This window comes from Atractosteus spatula, unplaced genomic scaffold, assembly GCF_055471065.1.
Source record: "Atractosteus spatula isolate fAtrSpa1 unplaced genomic scaffold, fAtrSpa1.hap1 Scaffold_87, whole genome shotgun sequence".
NCBI classification, from domain to species: Eukaryota; Metazoa; Chordata; class Actinopteri; order Semionotiformes; family Lepisosteidae; genus Atractosteus; species Atractosteus spatula.
The window spans coordinates 98385-119749 of record NW_028296920.1 but is presented as its reverse complement, the minus strand read 5'-3'; the positions used below and the strand labels follow the sequence as shown (position 1 = coordinate 119749).

The following is a 21365-nucleotide window of genomic DNA, read 5'->3' as shown; positions in this document are numbered from 1 at the left end:
CCAATTCATCGAGAACAGAGCCCACAAGATCTAGAGTCTAGAGAACAATTTCTTACAATATTTGTGGTAGTTTCTGAATAGGTTAAGGACAACATAGTTGTAGAGCTATCTTGCAACTTCTTAAAAGTTGTAAAAGTGATTACCATATTGCCAGTGGTTTATATTTAAAACCTAAAGATTTTAAATTGAATCTTTCTTAAACAAAGGACATTTTTCACAGGAACAGCAGCCTAAATCAGTTGATGACTGTAAATATGACAAGCTTGTGATAAATTTTAAAGTGCAAAACAAAGTTGTATTGTTTTGGTTTTGTCTTCAACATCATATTAATAGGCATGTTATTTTTAGAGCAGCTGCCTGCCATTCACCACCAGCCAAGATGCCACGAGGTACATGAAATGACCCAGAAGTACTTAATGATACAGAGAAGAGCATATGGGGGGAAAAAAAAGAAGACAAGAAATATCCATTAACACGTGCATCTAGAAGCCAGAAGACGGGTGATGATCAGCATTTCAAAAGCAGACACTGGAGGTTGAATTCAAGTTTTAACAGTGATTGTCTATGTTTGGCTTCAACACAAATCATATTAATATACTCACATTATTAATTTGTACAAAGTCCCCAATATTCATTACAGGCGACGTTCCCAGGAGTACACACGACCCAGCCAGAACGTGGCTATCTGACGTGCAGTGGACCTCAGGGAAAGAACTCTTGCCCACACGGATGTCTCTGCTCTGAAAACCACTGGATAAAGGTACAGTGCCTTGCGAAAGTATTCGGCCCCCTTGAACTTTTCAACCTTTTGCCACATTTCAGGCTTCAAACATAAAGATATAATTTTTTTATTTTATGTGAAGAATCACCAACAAGTGGGACACAATTGTGAAGTGGAACGAAATCTATTGGATTTTTGAAACTTTTTTAACTAATAAAAAAATGAAAAGTGGGGCGTGCAAAATTATTCGGCCCCTTTACTTTCAGTGCAGCAAACTCACTCCAGAAGTTCAGCGAGGATCTCTGAATGATCCAATGTTGTCCTAAATGACTGATGGTGATAAATAGAATCCACCTGTGTGTAATCAAGTCTCTGTATAAATGCACCTGCTCTGTGATAGTCTCAAGGTTCTGTTGAAAGCGCAGAGAGCATCATGAAGACCAAGGAACACACCAGGCAGGTCCGTAATACTGTTGTGGAGAAGTTTAAAGCCGGATTTGGATACAAAAAGATTTCCCAAGCTTCAAACATCCCAAGGAGCACTGTGCAAGCGATCATCTTGAAATGGAAGGAGTATCAGACCACTGCAAATCTACCAAGACCTGGCCGTCCCTCTAAACTTTCAGCTCAGACAAGGAGAAGACTGATCAGAGATGCAGCCAAGAGGCCCATGATCACTCTGGATGAACTGCAGAGAACTACAGCTGAGGTGGGAGAGTCTGTCCATAGGACAACAATCAGTCTTACACTGCACAAATCTGGCCTTTATGGAAGAGTGGCAAGAAGAAAGCCATTTCTCAAAGATATCCATAAAAAGTCTCGTCTAAAGTTTGCCACAAGCCACCTGGGAGACACCCCAAACATGTGGAAGAAGGTGCTCTGGTCAGATGAAACCAAAATCGAACTTTTTGGCCACAATGCAAAACAATATGTTTGGCGTAAAAGCAACACAGCTCATCACCCTCAACACACCATCCCCACTGTCAAACATGGTGGTGGCAGCATCATGGTTTGGGCCTGCTTTTCTTCAGCAGGGACAGGGAAGATGGTTAAAATTGAGGGGAAGATGGATGCAGCCAAATACAGGACCATTCTGGATGAAAACCTGTTGGAGTCTGCAAAAGACCTGAAACTGGGACGGAGATTTATCTTCCAACAAGACAATGATCCCAAACATACAGCAAAATCTACAAAGGAATGGTTCACAAATAAACGTATCCAGGTGTTTGAATGGCCAAGTCAAAGTCCAGACCTGAATCCAATCGAGAATCTGTGGAAAGAGCTGAAAACTGCTGTTCACAAACGCTCTCCATCCAACCTCACTGAGCTCGAGCTGTTTTGCAAGGAAGAATGGGCAAGAATTTCAGTCTCTCGATGTGCAAAACTGATAGAGACATACCCCAAGCGACTTGCAGCTGTAATCGCAGCAAAAGGTGGCTCTACAAAGTATTAACGCAAGGGGGCCGAATAATTTTGCACGCCCCACTTTTCATTTTTTTTTAGTTAAAAAAGTTTCAAAAATCCAATAGATTTCGTTCCACTTCACAATTGTGTCCCACTTGTTGGTGATTCTTCACATAAAATAAAAAATTTATATCTTTATGTTTGAAGCCTGAAATGTGGCAAAAGGTTGAAAAGTTCAAGGGGGCCGAATACTTTCGCAAGGCACTGTATATGGCGGTCTGTTCTCAGCTGTTGATTTTGTGAAAAATATTGAATATGAAAGATTGAAGTGTCACTATTCAATGAAGTTCAGACATAAGTATTATGTTGAGAAGCTAGATCTGTTCTACTAATAGCTTTAGTACCTTAATATTGTACTGTTTGCTCTGGTTTTCAGACATCAGTCCAAGATCATTGGTGTGTTAATTGATTTCTGGTAAGATTGGCCCCACGTTTGAGTGTGTGTTTACATTTCTATCTGGCATCCTCAAAAGATGGTTTTGTTTCCTTTTCTTAATTCCTCTTGATTACTAGAGTTTATTTGGCATGATACATTTGTGATAAATGCTTTTTCTTTGTGAATAGTCTTATTTTAATCTACATAATGTCAATGAGTTAGTACCTTAAAGAACAAGCAGTAAAAGAAATGACATTTCAGGTTTATTAGCTAAAGTTACTGAGATTCCTTTACAGTGCAGAGACCCATCTTTAATATGCTGTGTGTGCTCATAATGGACTTGAAATTTGTTTTTGTCACAATGTTAAGGTATAATAAATAGATAATATACTCTATTTTACAAGACTTGACTATTTTAATTCCATACTTCCATTGACTGCTTTGGAATGCATTCCTTACAATTTTCCTAAATAATCATTGTCTCACAGTGTAGACCTGGGTGACATAACAGGGGTCAGGGCTGTGTTGACTGGAGGTTTGTGTAGACTGGCCATTGTCTATGTGAGACTGTGGAATCACTAGGGGTTTCCCCCCCCCCCCCCCCCCAACACCTGTAACATTGTCAAGTGGTATAATTACCTACAAAAGCTAAAGTTTCCTCCATTAAGGGGTCACTTTTTGTTACATTCTGGCAGAACAAGAGACAAGATAAACCTCTCACTGTCACTGACGGAGCAGTCCGGGACACTCTATGCTAGATTGGACTGTTGTCTTTGGAAGATGGGGTCACAGGTGATGAAAGGTGATGACCACAGTGGCAGTCCTGCCTAGCTGTTATATCACTGACAGACTCACCCACACATTGAGAAGAGAGCACTGGTTTCTGTGCGGAAAGCAGAACAACTCACTTTAACTGGTCAATTAGGTCTAATGAGTTTTATTGCCCTTGACATCTAACTTACTCCAGCCCCCCTTGTGGAAACAACCCCTAATTACTGTTCATGAGCTCCTGGCCACACTTGTTCCCAGTGGAACCAACCTGGAGCAGCAGAACACAGGTTTTCTTTTTCTTTAAGTTGCCTGCTGTTGTAAAACAAGTCATCCCTTGGGAATAAAAACTCTCCCTCTAGTCTGGTTGCTATCTCCTTTATTTGCCCCATATTCCCAGGGCAAAGCAGCTGAGTGATCAAAAGCTGAACTGCAAGGAGCTGAATTTCACACTGGGTTACAACAGACCCTGGTGGGAGAATGGGCAGGAGAGGGCCGGTTGTGCTCCTGAACTAGTCCCCTCCTCTCCTACTCTCGTATTTGCATCACAGTCTATAAACTCCAGCCCTATTGCTTTTCTTCCAGTTCATTTTTTTTAATACAGCTCGTGAATTATATATACTCTTGTGAAGTATCAAGAAAGCACTCTTATCTTTATTTCACGTACAGTATACAGCAGACTGCTTGACAAAAAAAAATAAATAAAAGCGCTATTCCCGACGGTCTAGCACAGTAACCACAACTCCAATAACTTTAACTAGAGGAAGAAACCCAGCTTCTGCTCAAAAGGAAAAAAAACATTGAAATCATAAATCTCCAAAACTGGCTGGAGACTCTGTGTGTCCGTGCTCAGCGGTTATATACTGTAGGACAGGACTCAGCGCGCAGCAGGTGCGGCTCATTGCTCTACGCTCCCCGTGCGGAATGCGCGTCTCCTCCTTCCAGACTCGTAACACCGCTGCATACATCCCTCTTAAATCCCAGAAACACAGAAACTCCGGGGTGTTTCTGTGAGTCAGTACTGGGTTTCTCTGTTCGAGGTTACAAGCAGAAACAAAAAAAGCGCTGAAAGCAGGAAGTTATTTCTGCTCGTAGGCATAAACGTGTAAAAATAAATTTTCTGATTACTAAACCCCTAATAAAATCCATCTAAGTCTCCCTTTCGTTCCTAATGCACATAACTGAATATAAACCAGTCAAGTTCAGGTACTTTTCTGATGTACAGTATCTGAATAGTTCTGGCGCGGCTGTTGTAACAAAGATACTTACGAACTTTTTTTTCATACGAGCTCTTGCCGTTTTTAAAATGAATATTTTTTTGAATTCGCTAAATCACACGAAACACCAGCATCACTTATCGTAAGCATCTGACCAATTACATTCCTGAATGTTAAACCCATTTAGCAATTATTTTTAACTTGTTTTTTTTTTAAATTACACACCTGTTAACTTAGTCCGGATCGCGGTCACCGAGGACCACTCCTGTCTCCCCAGATAACACTTTTTATTTTTAAGATAAACGCGAGATAAACAACGTTTGTTTGAAACCGCTCCACAAATTTTCTCACATGCACGTATTCTCAAATATCACCACAACAAAATCATAAAGTTTGTTTCCACAGACATGACACTATTATGCAATAAACCAATAAATTAATGAACTAGCAGAATCCCAATAAAAACACCAGATCACCTGGCCAGCCCAGCATGTCAATATCATACATTTTTACCAACAAAACCGCAAAAGCAAAAACCAGCATATATATATATATATCCCATGTTTTTACCTTATTCTGGAGCATGATATATATCCAAAATAACCCAGACTAGTTTATCTCAAGAGCTAGAGACTAGTAAACGTTACTGATTACGTAGTAAATGTTTGAAGAACGAGCGCCAGAAATAAGGCGATTTGATTGGTAAAAACCGCTGTCATTCTTTGTATTTTCAGCCACCCTTAGGGGGTGAGACTTCCTCTAGAAGCTTCAGGCTGCATTTTTAGCTGTCAATCATTGACTCAGAAGAGATAATCAATCAGTTTTTTATCAGTTTCTTATCTGTGCTCCTTTTTTTCACACCAGAAGGCAACTCTGAGGTTTTTTTTCATTGCATAACAGCAGGTAAAGGCTCTCTAGCAGTGTCTTAAGGTTTTTATAGCAATTGCAATGGTTTTTATTCTTATTATTTTCAATATTTTTATGATTTTTTATTATAGGCGTGAAATTTCATTCCAGGTCCAGTCTTCACAAAACATGATGTAGAATTTTTTCTAATTGATCAATTTGTCCCAAATTTTTATCCAAGCTTGTAGCCACCTAGAACAAGGTTTTCAAATCATTCCCAGGCCCTTGACATGCATATAGTTGAAAAATCTGACCTCTGAAGATCAAAAAAAAAATGTTCGCCAGCTGTTTTTTTTGTTTTTTTTCATATGTTTGTCTGCTGAGTGGACACATTAAGAAATATAAGAAATTTGACTTTTCACACTCAAAGCCAAGGGGGTTAGCTTCAATTTAAGACCTGAACCAGGCTCCTGCTATGTTCTGCTGCAGAGATATAACAAATGTTTAAGGGGAAGGAAATTCCAGGCGGACATTGGCTAAATATGTCACTGGTAGTAAAAAGTTAAGTATTCTTGCCATTTTTAGCATATTGTAAGTGGATTTTTTGCAAACATTTTATTTTTTAAATCACATGAAACACAATCAACCCATTGTAACTTCACATTGATAATTCCTGAGCTTTATAACTGTGTATTATTTCTTTTTACCTTGTTTTAATATTTTTTTTATTATTTTTGCATTTTACAGAGCTTTTTAATATATTGTGAGCATTTTAGTGTCATTTTAAAATAGGACTATCAATGCTCCTGACTTTTAAACCTGTATTTATTCTGACATTATTATCTCCACCTGCAGATGAGGGAGGTATTTGATCTTAAATTTGTTGAGTTGGGGGGAAAATATACATTCATTTCCTTGTATGTATCACCAGTGGGAAACTTGGCATTTTTGGATGAATTGCAATCTTTACTGCAAGGCCTTCAGACTGATATAGAAATGACTGGTGATTTAAATGACACATTTGATAAATCAGACAGGAACAGCATAACATCTAAAATGGCAGAACCCTCTAAAGTACTGAAAAATTTCCGGCACATTCATAATAAATACAATTTATTTAATTTAAAGCACAAAATTTGCTTTAAAAAGAAAACCACAATTTGTACGATATCATATTTCAATATCGACGTTCAGATGAAGAATTTGAGGATTTGAATATCAATGGAGAGTACATTGATTTTGGGACAATGTTTGCATCTGAATAATCCTTCCTCCTGGAAAGAAGGAAAAAAAAGTTTTGAGTCTCAGTCTTCAGGATCCCCCCCAAAAAACGTGCAAATTTGTTTCCGATGTATTTTGGATAAAGATATAACTCTCATAGAAGATACATTTTATCAGTTGAATGCAGTCGATACTTTCAACTTTTTATATGATGATAGGACCTACATTTAGGGCTCAGTACTGATAACACTGCTGCTATTGATGGAGTAGAAATAACTGATGTACTGGCAGTTTTTTTTTTCTGAGGCAAGAAGTCCTAGAACACCTCCTATAAAAATGTTAAGATTCAGAGCAAGAAATATTTTTCCACCTCACCTAATGCTATTGCATTAACGAGGCTGAAGTTGGCTTCTTATTCGCCAGCTGCTGCTTTGCGTTTTTCGTTCCATCTTAAATGCTGCTGCTGTGATGTTATGTCGTCTTTCGCCTGTAGATGGCTCTCTACAGTCATTTTTAAAAATACTTATCCGGATGTCTTACTGTACATTTCCTCAGTAAAGGGGAATATGTAAGTAGAGACTGTCCAAATTGCATTTTTGTATGAAACACATTTCAGAAACACAACTCACAATAAAACAAACTGGCATGTTATACCACGAGTAAATAAGACAAAGGCAAAACATAAATTCACTGGCACTTTCTGCATATTTTCCACGACTTTGCCTTCTGATCATAAAAAGTCTCAAACTCTTGCATTTTACAAGAAATTTTAATATAGCAGTTTTAAATGGGACATTTAGAACATGGCATATGAGACTATATGGTTAACTGAGGATGAGCAGAGGGTGATCGAACCTACCTCCTGGTTATAAAAATGTCTAAAAATTCTGACACAGATGTGTGAGAGACAATGGAAAAGACTATCAAAATCCTGAACTTCAGGACATTGTACTGTACCGTTTTTTAAATACGACCCTCTGAACATGGCATGAGAGAATACATTGTCAAATGGTAAATGCAATGTTTGCTATATTGCTAGGGCCCTCCCTCCTGATTTTAAAATCGTCTCATATTTCTGACATCAAGGTGTGAGACACAATATAACAGACTGTCAAAATCCTGAACTTCAGGACATTTTATGATACCATTTTAAAAATATGACCCTCTGAGCATGGCATGTGAGAAAATGGCATGTGAGAATGCATTGGGAAAAGGTGAATGCAATTTCTGCTGAATTGCTATGGCCCTCCCTCCTGATTACAAACTCGTCTCACAATTCTGACACTGAGGTGTGAGACACAATGTAACAGACACTATTAAATTGTGAAGTACAAGAGATTATACTGTTACGTTTTTTTTTAATATTGACCCTCCGGCATGTGAGGACTTGTAGTCAACAAAATAGCACACATTCTGCCAATTTGCTTTGTCCCTCCTTCCTCGTTACCAAAACATCTTAGTATACCGACACTAAGGTAAATGTCTCTAAATCCAGAAGTTAAGTTGTCAAAGTATATCGGAGTCAACCGATATTGATCAGGTTCTGCTGATGCCGAGCCCGCAGCCTTCACCATAAGGTCCAATTCCCCAAGCCTACTGACCTTATATGTCCGTCCCTTCTCGTCAAAATTCGTATTTTCACAGGGTACCCTTCAGAAATTGCAGTATAGAATGAAAAAACTCCAATAGATCTCGGCCACTGTTGGCGATTTTCCTTTAAAAACAAATGATTCTCCAGAAATTTTACGGAGTGTATCACTTACACCGAGAGCGAGAAGTGTTAAGCTGTACATGAGTCTTTGTGGCTCGGTTGTTAACCAAAAGGGTGGTGGTTTGAGACCATCCAGGGATGCAATGAGCCTTTTAATGAACACACCCTCTTCACTTCATTTCTCCACGGCCAGTCTTGTACCGCAATCAAATACAGTGCCCGTAGGGGGCAGTAAACCCGCATATATAGCTCACTGTGTATATAATGAAGAAGCAGAGGTTAGTTTCTCATCTGCATGTTGCAGAGCCTTACGCAACTCGTACCAACAGCTGGGGTTTGATCCCTGCACGGGCTATTAGTTGAAAGACCATTGTAAATGACGTGTAACAGCTTTATCCAGCTGGCTTTTATGTTTCATACTAAATTGCTATCTTGAAACCAAAATAATTAGAAATATGGAACACAACCGTTGTTCCCCAAGAAGGAAAGCTGTTTTACACTGACGTCACTCCTTTTTATTTAATCCAGATTTTAAAGACAACTCCGCCCTCAAAGGAAATCAAAGGAAAATATTGTATTAGCACGAGCTGCACAGGCTCTGAATCAGACCATTTCAATTAGTCTGATCAGTGCAGGACAAGTTAATGTAGAATTATTGCTTTGTCTATCTCTTGTTTGTATATAAATGAATGTCTCTGAAATCTAATGTTAGTTTTTAATTTAGTTTTAGTTTTACGATGTAGGTCATGCGTTGACATATGCACAAACACATGAAATGTCTCATTCCCGATTTAGCTCATGCTCCATAGGAGAGAAAAGATTTCTCCTGTTTCTCGTACAACCATATCAGAACAGAAGCCCGTGTCACCCAGCTCTGATTCAAGATTGAGTCGCATCTTCAACATTTTGTTTTTGTTTCTGATCATTATTTTCTTTAGTTATGATCAATATTGAACTTTTTCTAAATAAAACAAAAATAATCAAACATGCAGGTAGAATTTTTTAAAAGTATTAGGAGTTGACAGGGCGCTCCTTCGGAATAGTCGTCAGAAAATGTGAGAAAAGGAAAGTTACGTAAACTCTCACACACAGCATTAAAGATTGGAATCTGATCATAAAAAACTAGCTGTCTCCCCGTCGGTAATCAAACCCCAGTTTCCCGCGTGACAGGCAGGGACACAAACAACTTTACTAACTAGGAGCGCTTGCTAGCTATTAGGAGGCATTTACTCTTAAGTATATAACTGTTTTGGGTTTCGACTTTAATTTTCCCTATACCAGTTTTTTACAAAAGTAAAGGCACACGGCACATGTGTGGCACATCACGTCCGAGTTTAGTGACAACTACCTCAGAGATTGTAAGCTGGGTAGTTTCAGATTTTTTTAAAGGTTCAAGCAAACCCGAATACCTTTGCAAGAGACATTTCAGAATCGCAGTCAAATCCAGTACGATTGCTGGATCCTTCGAATTCGACTGAACTATAGCACAGATCTGCAGTCCACCATTAGAATACTGTGGGTGTGTTGTATAAGCCACATGGCCAAAATAGTTCTAAAACAGGAGATGCATCCTCGTTTAGGAATGTGGTATAAACTGAAATGGTCTGGGAAGAGTCCTACGTTTGAACAGTTCAAAATAGACGTAAAGGGGTATTTATGGACTCTTTCGAAATGTAAGAACAAGCTGTGCGGACCTTATCTTTATTTACCTTTTGTAATCGTTTTTCATAAAGTGTAATTGTATTATAGCATGTGCCCCTGATGATTTTCTTGATACGTTATATGTGCTCTTGTTTGTATTGTATGTAGTTTTGTTGTTCAAATAAAACGTAAAAGACACAACTTTCCGGATGCGGCTGCTGTAAAAATAAAATGACATCAAGGGTGCTGTACGCAGAGGTCTGAAACCTGCTCCACAGATCTTTATCCAGAGGTGTTAAAGAAGTCGAGATCTCGCCATGAGAGGGGAAGCATCTCAGAAAAAGCAGGTGCAGTCGGTTCCACGGTCATAACGCCACTAAGTCGGGCGACAAGAGCAAAACCCACCCGACCTCCTCCGAGCAAGTAATGAGACAAAGAGCTAGTGCACAGCGGGTAGCGTGGCCGAGCGGTCTAAGGCGCTGGATTAAGGCTCCACTCTCTTTGCGGGCGTGGGTTCGAATCCCACCGCTGCCAGGTGCTTCTGTCGCGACCCCCCTTTCAGCTGACTTGCGTCCTCTCAACCCAAAAGCGCTTTGCCACTTTTTGCGTTATGCAGGGAACGACGTCTGCCCAGATCACTTTTGTGTCAATGCAAATCGTAGTGTGCCCTCCGTTTTAATGTTGGCTGTGCTGGCGTGCCGCTTCTGTCTGTGAAACTTGAATGTTCTGCTTCTTCACACCGAATCGTTGGCGGGGGTTGAGCTTGTTAAATCTTTGCGCATAGCGCTCCTTTGGAAGTACTTTGTCCAAGTTCAAAAGCGATCGTGGGATTTACTTCATGCGTTCAAGAAGCATGCCTCGCACGACAGATTTAAATGGGGAATGGAGCCTGCTTCTTGCTGTTTTTCCTGTGGTTGCAGTTACAAAGTTGATCGTGCTTTCACATTCTGTTAACAGTATTCACTGGCTGAGCTTTATCAGTTGGTTCGTAAAGGAATCTCTGCTTCGGTTCCAGAAAAGTCATCTGTAGTGTGTTTTTTTCCGTGCCCATGGCAGTCTTTTAGAGCTGGTAGTAATGGCGGCGAAGTTAATTTTTTATCCTCTTTAAAAGAATAAGGACGGGCTGGGGCGAGCTGCATTTACCACTCTTTCAGCTAAACGCCGAACTCGCGAACTGATTACACTGCAGAGCCACAGGTGCCTCGCTTTTCTTCATTCTCTGGGTTAGGATGAAAAAAAAAACACTGCTGGTATTAGCTGGCCTGCTGGGAGTACCTCTTCTTCACTGATAAGCAAGATTTGTGTTTCATCTTTCGCAAGCTGTATAGATTTCTTTCAAAACAAGTTGTTCCAGAAAGGAAACGAACACTTGCATTCACCTGAATTAAAAGGCATGGGATTTGCCCGTAAGGATAAATTCTGTACAGTAAGACAGGCACCGCTGGGAATCGGACCCAGGATCTCCTGTTTACTAGACAGGCGCTTTAGCCAACTAAGCCACGGCACCGGCAAAGGGCCGTCCTTTGACAGCCACTTGGACACGTCTCAACTGCTCTGAGACATCTGCGTTCGGTGTGCACCGAGCCTGCTCGCCTTGCAAGTTGCCTCATTTACATGCGATAGCTCCACCACTAAGAGAAAGGATGAGAAATGGCTTTTATCTGGCACTTTTCATGTCAGAGGATCTCAATCTGCTTTCCGTGTACAAGAGGATGTCCAACTCATGTAGCTAAAGACGTAGACGACAGTGCTCCACTGAAATCTTGATCTCACAACCCTCGGCATGACTCCGCTGTGTTCTGCTTTAGAAAAAGGGGGGAAAAGACTTCTTTCATCACACGTGTTGCACTGTTTACGGTGTGTGCAGTGCTCTTTCTTAAATGAAAACCAGGAATCGGCACCATATGAGGTGAGACTAGATAATATTGGAACAAGTAGCCGCGCCATTCCATGCGTGACGTGAGCAAAGTGTAATTCCTGTCTTTATAGTGTGCTTGTTAGAGACTTATCTGGCACCCAGAGCGCTTTAAATCCGGGAGTCAGCAGCCCAAGACAAGAGAGCTTCCTTCGTCTCTGTTTTTTGCGTGAAGGGGGGAAACCGTGCGTGTGCTGCAAACGATCTTAGTATCGAAGTGCCGTCCCACATAACCGATCCAAACAATCTGCTTTACAGAGGAGCACTGCCGGAGCTTATCGTTGGCAAACTGAAGACCAGGCCGACCTCTTCTGTGACTCTAGAACACTGAATCTCAAGGTTGTGAATTCAAGCTCCACGCTGGCGGGAAATTCCATAGGTAATGATCACATTTTCTTGCATGCTAATCAAAAGAAATATTAAGAAACTTTTCCCGATACCAGTTTTTTACAAAAGTAAAGGCACACAGCACGTGTGCCACATCACGTCCGAGTTTAGTGACAACTACCTCAGAGATTGTAAGCTGGGTAGTTTCAGATCAGGTCACTTTTTTTATCAAAGGTTCAAGCAAACCCGAATACTTTTGCAAGAGACATTTCAGAATCCCAGTCAAATCCAGTACGATTGCTGGATCCTTCGAATTCGACTGAACTATAGCACAGATCTGCAGTCCACCATTAGAATACTGTGGGTGTGTTGTATAAGCCACACGGCCAAAATAGTTCTAAAACAGGAGATGCATCCTCGTTTAGGAATGTGGTATAAAGTGAAATGGTCTGGGAAGAGTCCTACGTTTGAACAGTTCAAAATAGACGTAAAGGGGTATTTACGGACTCTTTCGAAATGTAAGAACAAGCTGTGCGGACCTTATCTTTATTTACCTTGTGTAATCGTTTTTCATAAAGTGTAATTGTATTATAGCATGTGCCCCTGATGATTTTCTTGATACGTTATATGTGTTCTTGTTTGTATTGTATGTAGTTTTGTTGTTCAAATAAAACGTAAAAGACACAACTTTCCGGATGCGGCTGCTGTAAAAATAAAATGACATCAAGGGTGCTTTACGCAGAGGTCTGAAACCTGCTCCACAGAAGATCTTTATCCAGAGGTGTTAAAGAAGTCGAGATCTCGCCATGAGAGGGGAAGCATCTCAGAAAAAGCAGGTGCAGTCGGTTCCACGGTCATAACGCCACTAAGTCGGGCGACAAGAGCAAAACCCACCCGACCTCCTCCGAGCAAGTAATGAGACAAAGAGACAGCACACAGCGGGTAGCGTGGCCGAGCGGTCTAAGGCGCTGGATTAAGGCTCCAGCCTCTTCGGGGGCGTGGGTTCGAATCCCACCGCTGCCAGGTGCTTCTGTCGCCACCTCCTTTCAGCTGACTTCAGACGAAAGGGAGGGAACTGCTTTTTGGCAGTCTCTCGAGAAACTAAGCAAAGTGTTTAAAGATACTTTCTCAGCTTGACATCAAGGCACAAAACAAAAACCTTCTTGCGTCCTCTCCACCCAAAAGCGCTTTGCTACTTTTTGCGTTATGCAGGGAACGACGTCTGCCCAGATCACTTTTGTGTCAATGCAAATCGTAGTGTGCCCTCCGTTTTAATGTTGGCTGTGCTGGCGTGCCGCTTCTGTCTGTGAAACTTGAATGTTCTGCTTCTTCACACCGAATCGTTGGCGGGGGTTGAGCTTGTTAAATCTTTGCGCATAGCGCTCCTTTGGAAGTACTTTATCCAAGTTCAAAAGCGATCGTGGGATTTACTTCATGCGTTCAAGAAGCATGCCTCGCACGACAGATTTAAATGGGGAATGGAGCCTGCTTCTTGCTGTTTTTCCTGTGGTTGCAGTTACAAAGTTGATCGTGCTTTCACATTCTGTTAACAGTATTCACTGGCTGAGCTTTATCAGTTGGTTCGTAAAGGAATCTCTGCTTCGGTTCCAGAAAAGTCATCTGTAGTGTGTTTTTTTCCGTGCCCATGGCAGTCTTTTAGAGCTGGTAGTAATGGCGGCGAAGTTAATTTTTTATCCTCTTTAAAAGAATAAGGACGGGCTGGGGAGAGCTGCATTTACCACTCTTTCAGCTAAACGCCGAACTCGCGAACTGATTACACTACAGAGCCACAGGCGCTTCGCTTTTCTCCATTCTCTGGGTTAGGGTGAAAAAAAACACTGCTGGTATTAGCTGGCCTGCTGGGAGTACCTCTTCTTCACTGATAAGCAAGATTTGTGTTTCATCTTTCGCAAGCTGTATAGATTTCTTTCAAAACAAGTTGTTCCAGAAAGGAAACGAACACTTGCATTCACCTGAATTAAAAGGCATGGGATTTGCCCATAAGGATAAATTCTGTACAGTAAGACAGGAAGAAAGGCACCGCTGGGAATCGGACCCAGGATCTCCTGTTTACTAGCCAGGCGCTTTAGCCAACTAAGCCACGGCGCCAGCAAAGTGCCGTCCTTTGACAGCCACTTGGACACCTCTCAACTGCTCTGAGACATCTGCGTTCGGGGTGCACCGAGCCTGCTCGCCTTGCAAGTTGCCTCATTTACGTGCGATAGCTCCAGCACTAAGAGAAAGGATGAGAAATGGCTTTTATCTGGCACTTTTCATGTCAGAGGATCTCAATCTGCTTTCCGTGTACAAGAGGATGTCCAACTCATGTAGCTAAAGACGTAGACGACAGTGCTCCGCTGAAATCTTGATCTCACAACCCTCGGCATGACTCCGCTGTGTTCTGCTTTCGAAAAAGGGGGGAAAAGACTTCTTTCATCACACGTGTTGCACTGTTTACGGTGTTTGCAGTGCTCTTTCTTAAATGAAAACCAGGAATCGGCACCATATGAGGTGAGACTAGATAATATTGGAACAAGTAGCCGCGCCATTCCATGCGTGACGTGAGCAAAGTGTAATTCCTGTCTTTATAGTGTGCTTGTTAGAGACTTATCTGGCACCCAGAGCGCTTTAAATCCGGGAGTCAGCAGCACAAGACAAGAGAGCTTCCTTCGTCTCTGTTTTTTGCGTGAAGGGGGGAAACCGTGCGTGTGCTGCAAACGATCTTAGTATCGAAGTGCCGTCCCACATAACCGATCCAAACAATCTGCTTTACAGAGGAGCACTGCCGGAGCTTATCGTTGGCAAACTGAAGACCAGGCCGACCTCTTCTGTGACTCTAGAACACTGAATCTCAAGGTTGTGAATTCAAGCTCCACGCTGGCGGGAAATTCCATAGGTAATGATCACATTTTCTTGCATGCTAATCAAAAGAAATATTAAGAAACTTTTCCCGATACCAGTTTTTTACAAAAGTAAAGGCACACGGCACGTGTGCCACATCACGTCCGAGTTTAGTGACAACTACCTCAGAGATTGTAAGCTGGGTAGTTTCAGATCAGGTCACTTTTTTTATCAAAGGTTCAAGCAAACCCGAATACTTTTGCAAGAGACATTTCAGAATCCCAGTCAAATCCAGTACGATTGCTGGATCCTTCGAATTCGACTGAACTATAGCACAGATCTGCAGTCCACCATTAGAATACTGTGGGTGTGTTGTATAAGCCACACGGCCAAAATAGTTCTAAAACAGGAGATGCATCCTCGTTTAGGAATGTGGTATAAAGTGAAATGGTCTGGGAAGAGTCCTACGTTTGAACAGTTCAAAATAGACGTAAAGGGGTATTTACGGACTCTTTCGAAATGTAAGAACAAGCTGTGCGGACCTTATCTTTATTTACCTTTTGTAATCGTTTTTCATAAAGTGTAATTGTATTATAGCATGTGCCCCTGATGATTTTCTTGATACGTTATATGTGTTCTTGTTTGTATTGTATGTAGTTTTGTTGTTCAAATAAAACGTAAAAGACACAACTTTCCGGATGCGGCTGCTGTAAAAATAAAATGACATCAAGGGTGCTTTACGCAGAGGTCTGAAACCTGCTCCACAGAAGATCTTTATCCAGAGGTGTTAAAGAAGTCGAGATCTCGCCATGAGAGGGGAAGCATCTCAGAAAAAGCAGGTGCAGTCGGTTCCACGGTCATAACGCCACTAAGTCGGGCGACAAGAGCAAAACCCACCCGACCTCCTCCGAGCAAGTAATGAGACAAAGAGACAGCGCACAGCGGGTAGTGTGGCCGAGCGGTCTAAGGCGCTGGATTAAGGCTCCAGTCTCTTCGGGGGCGTGGGTTCGAATCCCACCGCTGCCAGGTGCTTCTGTCGCCACCTCCTTTCAGCTGACTTCAGACGAAAGGGAGGGAACTGCTTTTTGGCAGTCTCTCGAGAAACTAAGCAAAGTGTTTAAAGATACTTTCTCAGCTTGACATCAAGGCACAAAACAAAAACCTTCTTGCGTCCTCTCCACCCAAAAGCGCTTTGCCACTTTTTGCGTTATGCAGGGAACGACGTCTGCCCAGATCACTTTTGTGTCAATGCAAATCGTAGTGTGCCCTCCGTTTTAATGTTGGCTGTGCTGGCGTGCCGCTTCTGTCTGTGAAACTTGAATGTTCTGCTTCTTCACACCGAATCGTTGGCGGGGGTTGAGCTTGTTAAATCTTTGCGCATAGCGCTCCTTTGGAAGTACTTTATCCAAGTTCAAAAGCAATCGTGGGATTTACTTCATGCGTTCAAGAAGCATGCCTCGCACGACAGATTTAAATGGGGAATGGAGCCTGCTTCTTGCTGTTTTTCCTGTGGTTGCAGTTACAAAGTTGATCGTGCTTTCACATTCTGTTAACAGTATTCACTGGCTGAGCTTTATCAGTTGGTTCGTAAAGGAATCTCTGCTTCGGTTCCAGAAAAGTCATCTGTAGTGTGTTTTTTTCCGTGCCCATGGCAGTCTTTTAGAGCTGGTAGTAATGGCGGCGAAGTTAATTTTTTATCCTCTTTAAAAGAATAAGGACGGGCTGGGGCGAGCTGCATTTACCACTCTTTCAGCTAAACGCCGAACTCGCGAACTGATTACACTGCAGAGCCACAGGCGCTTCGCTTTTCTCCATTCTCTGGGTTAGGGTGAAAAAAAACACTGCTGGTATTAGCTGGCCTGCTGGGAGTACCTCTTCTTCACTGATAAGCAAGATTTGTGTTTCATCTTTCGCAAGCTGTATAGATTTCTTTCAAAACAAGTTGTTCCAGAAAGGAAACGAACACTTGCATTCACCTGAATTAAAAGGCATGGGATTTGCCCATAAGGATAAATTCTGTACAGTAAGACAGGAAGAAAGGCACCGCTGGGAATCGGACCCAGGATCTCCTGTTTATTAGCCAGGCGCTTTAGCCAACTAAGCCACGGCGCCAGCAAAGTGCCGTCCTTTGACAGCCACTTGGACACCTCTCAACTGCTCTGAGACATCTGCGTTCGGGGTGCACCGAGCCTGCTCGCCTTGCAAGTTGCCTCATTTACGTGCGATAGCTCCAGCACTAAGAGAAAGGATGAGAAATGGCTTTTATCTGGCACTTTTCATGTCAGAGGATCTCAATCTGCTTTCCGTGTACAAGAGGATGTCCAACTCATGTAGCTAAAGACGTAGACGACAGTGCTCCGCTGAAATCTTGATCTCACAACCCTCGGCATGACTCCGCTGTGTTCTGCTTTAGACAAAGGGGGGAAAAGACTTCTTTCATCACACGTTTTGCACAGTTTACGGTGTTTGCCGTGCTCTTTCTTAAATGAAAACCAGGAATCGGCACCATATGAGGTGTGACTAGATAATATTGGAACAAGTAGCCTCGCCATTCCATGCGTGACGTGAGCAAAGTGTAATTCCTGTCTTTATAGTGTGCTTGTTAGAGACTTAGCTGGCACCCAGAGCGCTTTAAATCCAGGAGTCAGCAGCCCAAGATAAGAGAGCTTCCTTCGTCTACAGATGCAGCCATTCAAAATGCGTGAGGTATTTCGCGGCATACCCCGGTGGGCGTGTCGCATTTTCACGCGGTATGACGCAGTTTACGTGGTGTCACGTGGTTAACTATCCGGCGTCGCCTTGTAAAACCGCCAGGGGGAGCTTAACCTCTCATGTACAGCATTTGAGCCTTTAATTTTGAACTGTGTATTACAGCATGTTAATCATCAGTCATTAAAATGTTGGTATAGTTTATGAAAGCAAGATTGCTCAGTTGGACAAAAGTACACAACCTACCTTTATCAGAAATATTTATGCATCAAAGCCTTTACTGAAGATATTACTAATAGTATTAATAATGGATGACTTTGGACAAGCTGTATACTCAAAGTATAATTTCTTTAGCACATTTGTACAAGCACTTGGAATCTGTCCAAGTCATACTTTGTCAGGCATTTTGTTTTACTTCAACGGGCATAAAAACTTCCTTGCTTTTAACAGGGCGTTTCATAATTTCTAACTACGAAAATGATTTAAAATGCGACACCTATCATTCAACTAGAGCTTAAAATATCACAAGGATCCTCAAGAGCACAGCAAAGAGTGTATTAAAAGACACTTGTATTTATCAACGCTTTCTTTTCCGTATACCAGATTTTATGGAACCACTTCAGAGGGGTGTCAGCCAGTCAGATTCCAGGAATTGGCACTTTAAAGGAAAAATACACACCGGTATTCCATTTCTCCCTAATGATTTTAAGCATCGAAGTATTTAACTAGCATGTGAAATAGCGTGTGAAAAAGTGGTAGTTTTAAGCTTTTCTGCTAATATAATATGGAATCGCGTATCTAAAGAATTTAATAACGGTATTCGTGTGCTGCGACAGGGCTGTGTAGGGCTGTTTCGCCTGCCTGTTCATGTGAGCTGTCTTGTAGCCGACTGGTCTAGGTGCGTGACTACCAACTGGCAGGTTGTGTGTTCGAATTCAGCTGGTGCCGGGCTTTTCTGTTAACAAACATTTCTTCGAAAAAATAGAATAGCGATATTATGGACAATCAATTGACTTTTATATTTCAAAATATCGCAACATGATCGATATTTGCGATATTTTGAACATATCTTCCCTTCTGACAGCGGTTCCTGCTTCTATTGTGTGTGTGTGTGCAACAGAGTAAATTTTTATAGAGAAATGGAGGCTGGACAGTATGCGTTACAATATAAACATTTATATTGATTTAAATCGTGTTCTGATTTAAATCGCCAACGCATGTTTAATTATGTGTTTTTTAATCATAATCAGGCTAATGCATTTCTACATTTTCTGTATGAACCAGCTTAGAGGTTCATACAGAAAGACAGCTTGTGTTTAAATTGAGTGTAAGGTAATTTTTGCTTCTAAAGTCATGGTCAGCATTTATTATTGTACTGTGCTGTAAACTTTTTCTGTGCCTAGTCACATTATTTTATAGCGTTTTTATTGCGTTATTAAATCCGGTGGCGCTGTGTGTTAGTTTCCTGACTCCCATTATTTAAACTGCGACACTGATCATTCATCTCTAAATAAACTTTATTTTATATAGCGTTTTAAGCGAATAGGTAATTAGATTGCTCATAAACCTAATCACTTTTTCTACATAAACACAGCGTGATTGCTCTCTGAAAATGCTTTTCCTTTATTTTTAAAGTAGGCTCAGATTTCAACTATAGATCGTATTATTATAAACTTTCTTGGAAAAATGTATTTTATGTAAACCATGTTTGCTATTAATTCATTTAGGGCTAAAATACGTTCAGTGTCTTCCAATCGAGTCGAGTTGACATTGGAAGCCTGCCACACCCGGACTGTTAAACCAACGCATTAGCACGTCGGCAGTATTGGCTTTAGTATTCCCCCCCTCTCCCCTCAATTCAATTCAATTCAAGGTGTTTTATTTGCATGACAGATGGGTACAAGCAGTGTTGGGTATGTATATTGTAACGCTTACGGCAGACAGGCACTGTGTAAGAGCCGGCGCACCAGAGCAGCGCACCGAGGGAGCGTCTGCATTTATAACTTAGTTTTTAAAATTAGTCAAGCAATATGAAGCATCTCCTTTTACTTAGTGCCTGAGCATAAAAAGAATAGGAGCATACTGCAACGCGTGTGAAGTCCATAAACAATATTAATTTTGGAACTTAAACATACAGTATATGGCTGGTCTCGGTACTTTAAAGAAAACATACACACCAGTATTCCATTTCTCCCTAAACATTTTAAGCATCGAAGTCTTTAACTAATGCGATACCGGAGTCAACAAGCATACTTTTAGAATTTGATTAAAAGGGAATATAATATGGAATCGCGTATCTCAAGAATTTAAAGACCAGACAATCGCAAACGCATTTTCAATAAAATTATTTTATTCATTCAGCAGTTTGTGAGAGGGACATCCAGCAGGGAGAGACACACACACCGGTTTTCATTGACAAAATTGTTTTTTTTCAATTCCTCTTGTCTAACAGGAATGTTTTGTTTGTGGACAGACTGTTAGACAAGAGGAAAAGACCGCCTCCTGCTACGAAGCATTTCGTTGATCCGATCACGAATTCTTTTCCAGTCGTACGCAGCAAGGGTTGAGAATCTCCGATTCACCATCGTACTAATGGTTTCCTGGAGATTGCAAGGCAAGGCACTTTTGCCTCTGGACCCATCGAAATTTACAGACGTGGTCCACCCCCAGTAAATTTCAAAAGTCACAAGATTTCGAAACACGAGGGCGGCGTAGCGGTCGGCTCTTGCTTTCCCGTCTATGCCGATGCACTGCAAGTACAACCCCCCCTCCATCTCCTGAGTGATGGGTAGCAGTTGGACATCTGGGAGAATTATTCGTCCCACTGGCGTCTGTGAATTCCGCTGTGCTTCCTGGGGGGAGATAGGCGGCGGGGACAGCATCAACAGATTCCTGCGTGGTGGTGAACTGAGAGGCCGGGATGGAGTGTCCTGAGGCGGTGTGTGCTCTGCGGGGGGCAGAGCTTCCGCCAGGCATTGCAACCTGCGCGGCGGGGAGAGGCACTTTTCGGGAGACAGCTGCTCAACTGTTTGACTGCTGGAACATACTGTCTCCTTCCTCTGCATTTTCAGGAGTGTCTCTAGGCTCCCAATCCTCCCCAGTAATGCATCGTACTGCTCCCGCTGCTGCCGAAATGTCTCCATACAGGTGCTGCTTCTACAGGTTGGCACCCTGGCCAGTGGCCGAGAGCAGAGACCCACGGCCTGTGGCAAAATAACATAATTCATGTAAGAAATAAAGTCACACAGTAGTATTCATCAGTCGCGGAACAGACGTCAAAATAAACTTTTCTTTTTTTCCGTCTTACCGCTTTCTTTTTTACTGTCCTGGTGGTAGATCGTTTCGCCCGTGCGGTGTTTTCTTGAAGAACAGGCTACGAAGAAATAATTATAATTGAATTTAAAATTCAAAACGGCAATAATACCTTGTAATATGCGCTGTAATCGCGTATTTCAGATGAAGTCTGCTGTATTTGCTTACCCTTCGCTCTTTGGAAGCTGGGGCGGCAGAAGCACCCCGTCTCTTCCCGTAAAAGGTCTTGGTCTCCATACTATACTATGGTCGCTGTAGTGCAGGTTCGCAGTTTTTTTTTTTGTGATGGGAGCTCA

At 41.8% G+C, this 21365-nt stretch overlaps 2 non-coding genes across 2 annotated transcripts; both read left to right on the top strand.

The window, feature by feature from the left end:
• Positions 1-13148: 13148 nt before the first annotated feature.
• trnal-aag (transfer RNA leucine (anticodon AAG)) lies at positions 13149-13230 on the top strand. Its single transcript has one exon. It is a non-coding gene; the product is annotated as a tRNA-Leu (tRNA).
• Positions 13231-15992: 2762 nt separating this feature from the next.
• On the top strand, positions 15993-16074 carry trnal-aag (transfer RNA leucine (anticodon AAG)). Its single transcript has one exon. It is a non-coding gene; the product is annotated as a tRNA-Leu (tRNA).
• Positions 16075-21365: the final 5291 nt, after the last annotated feature.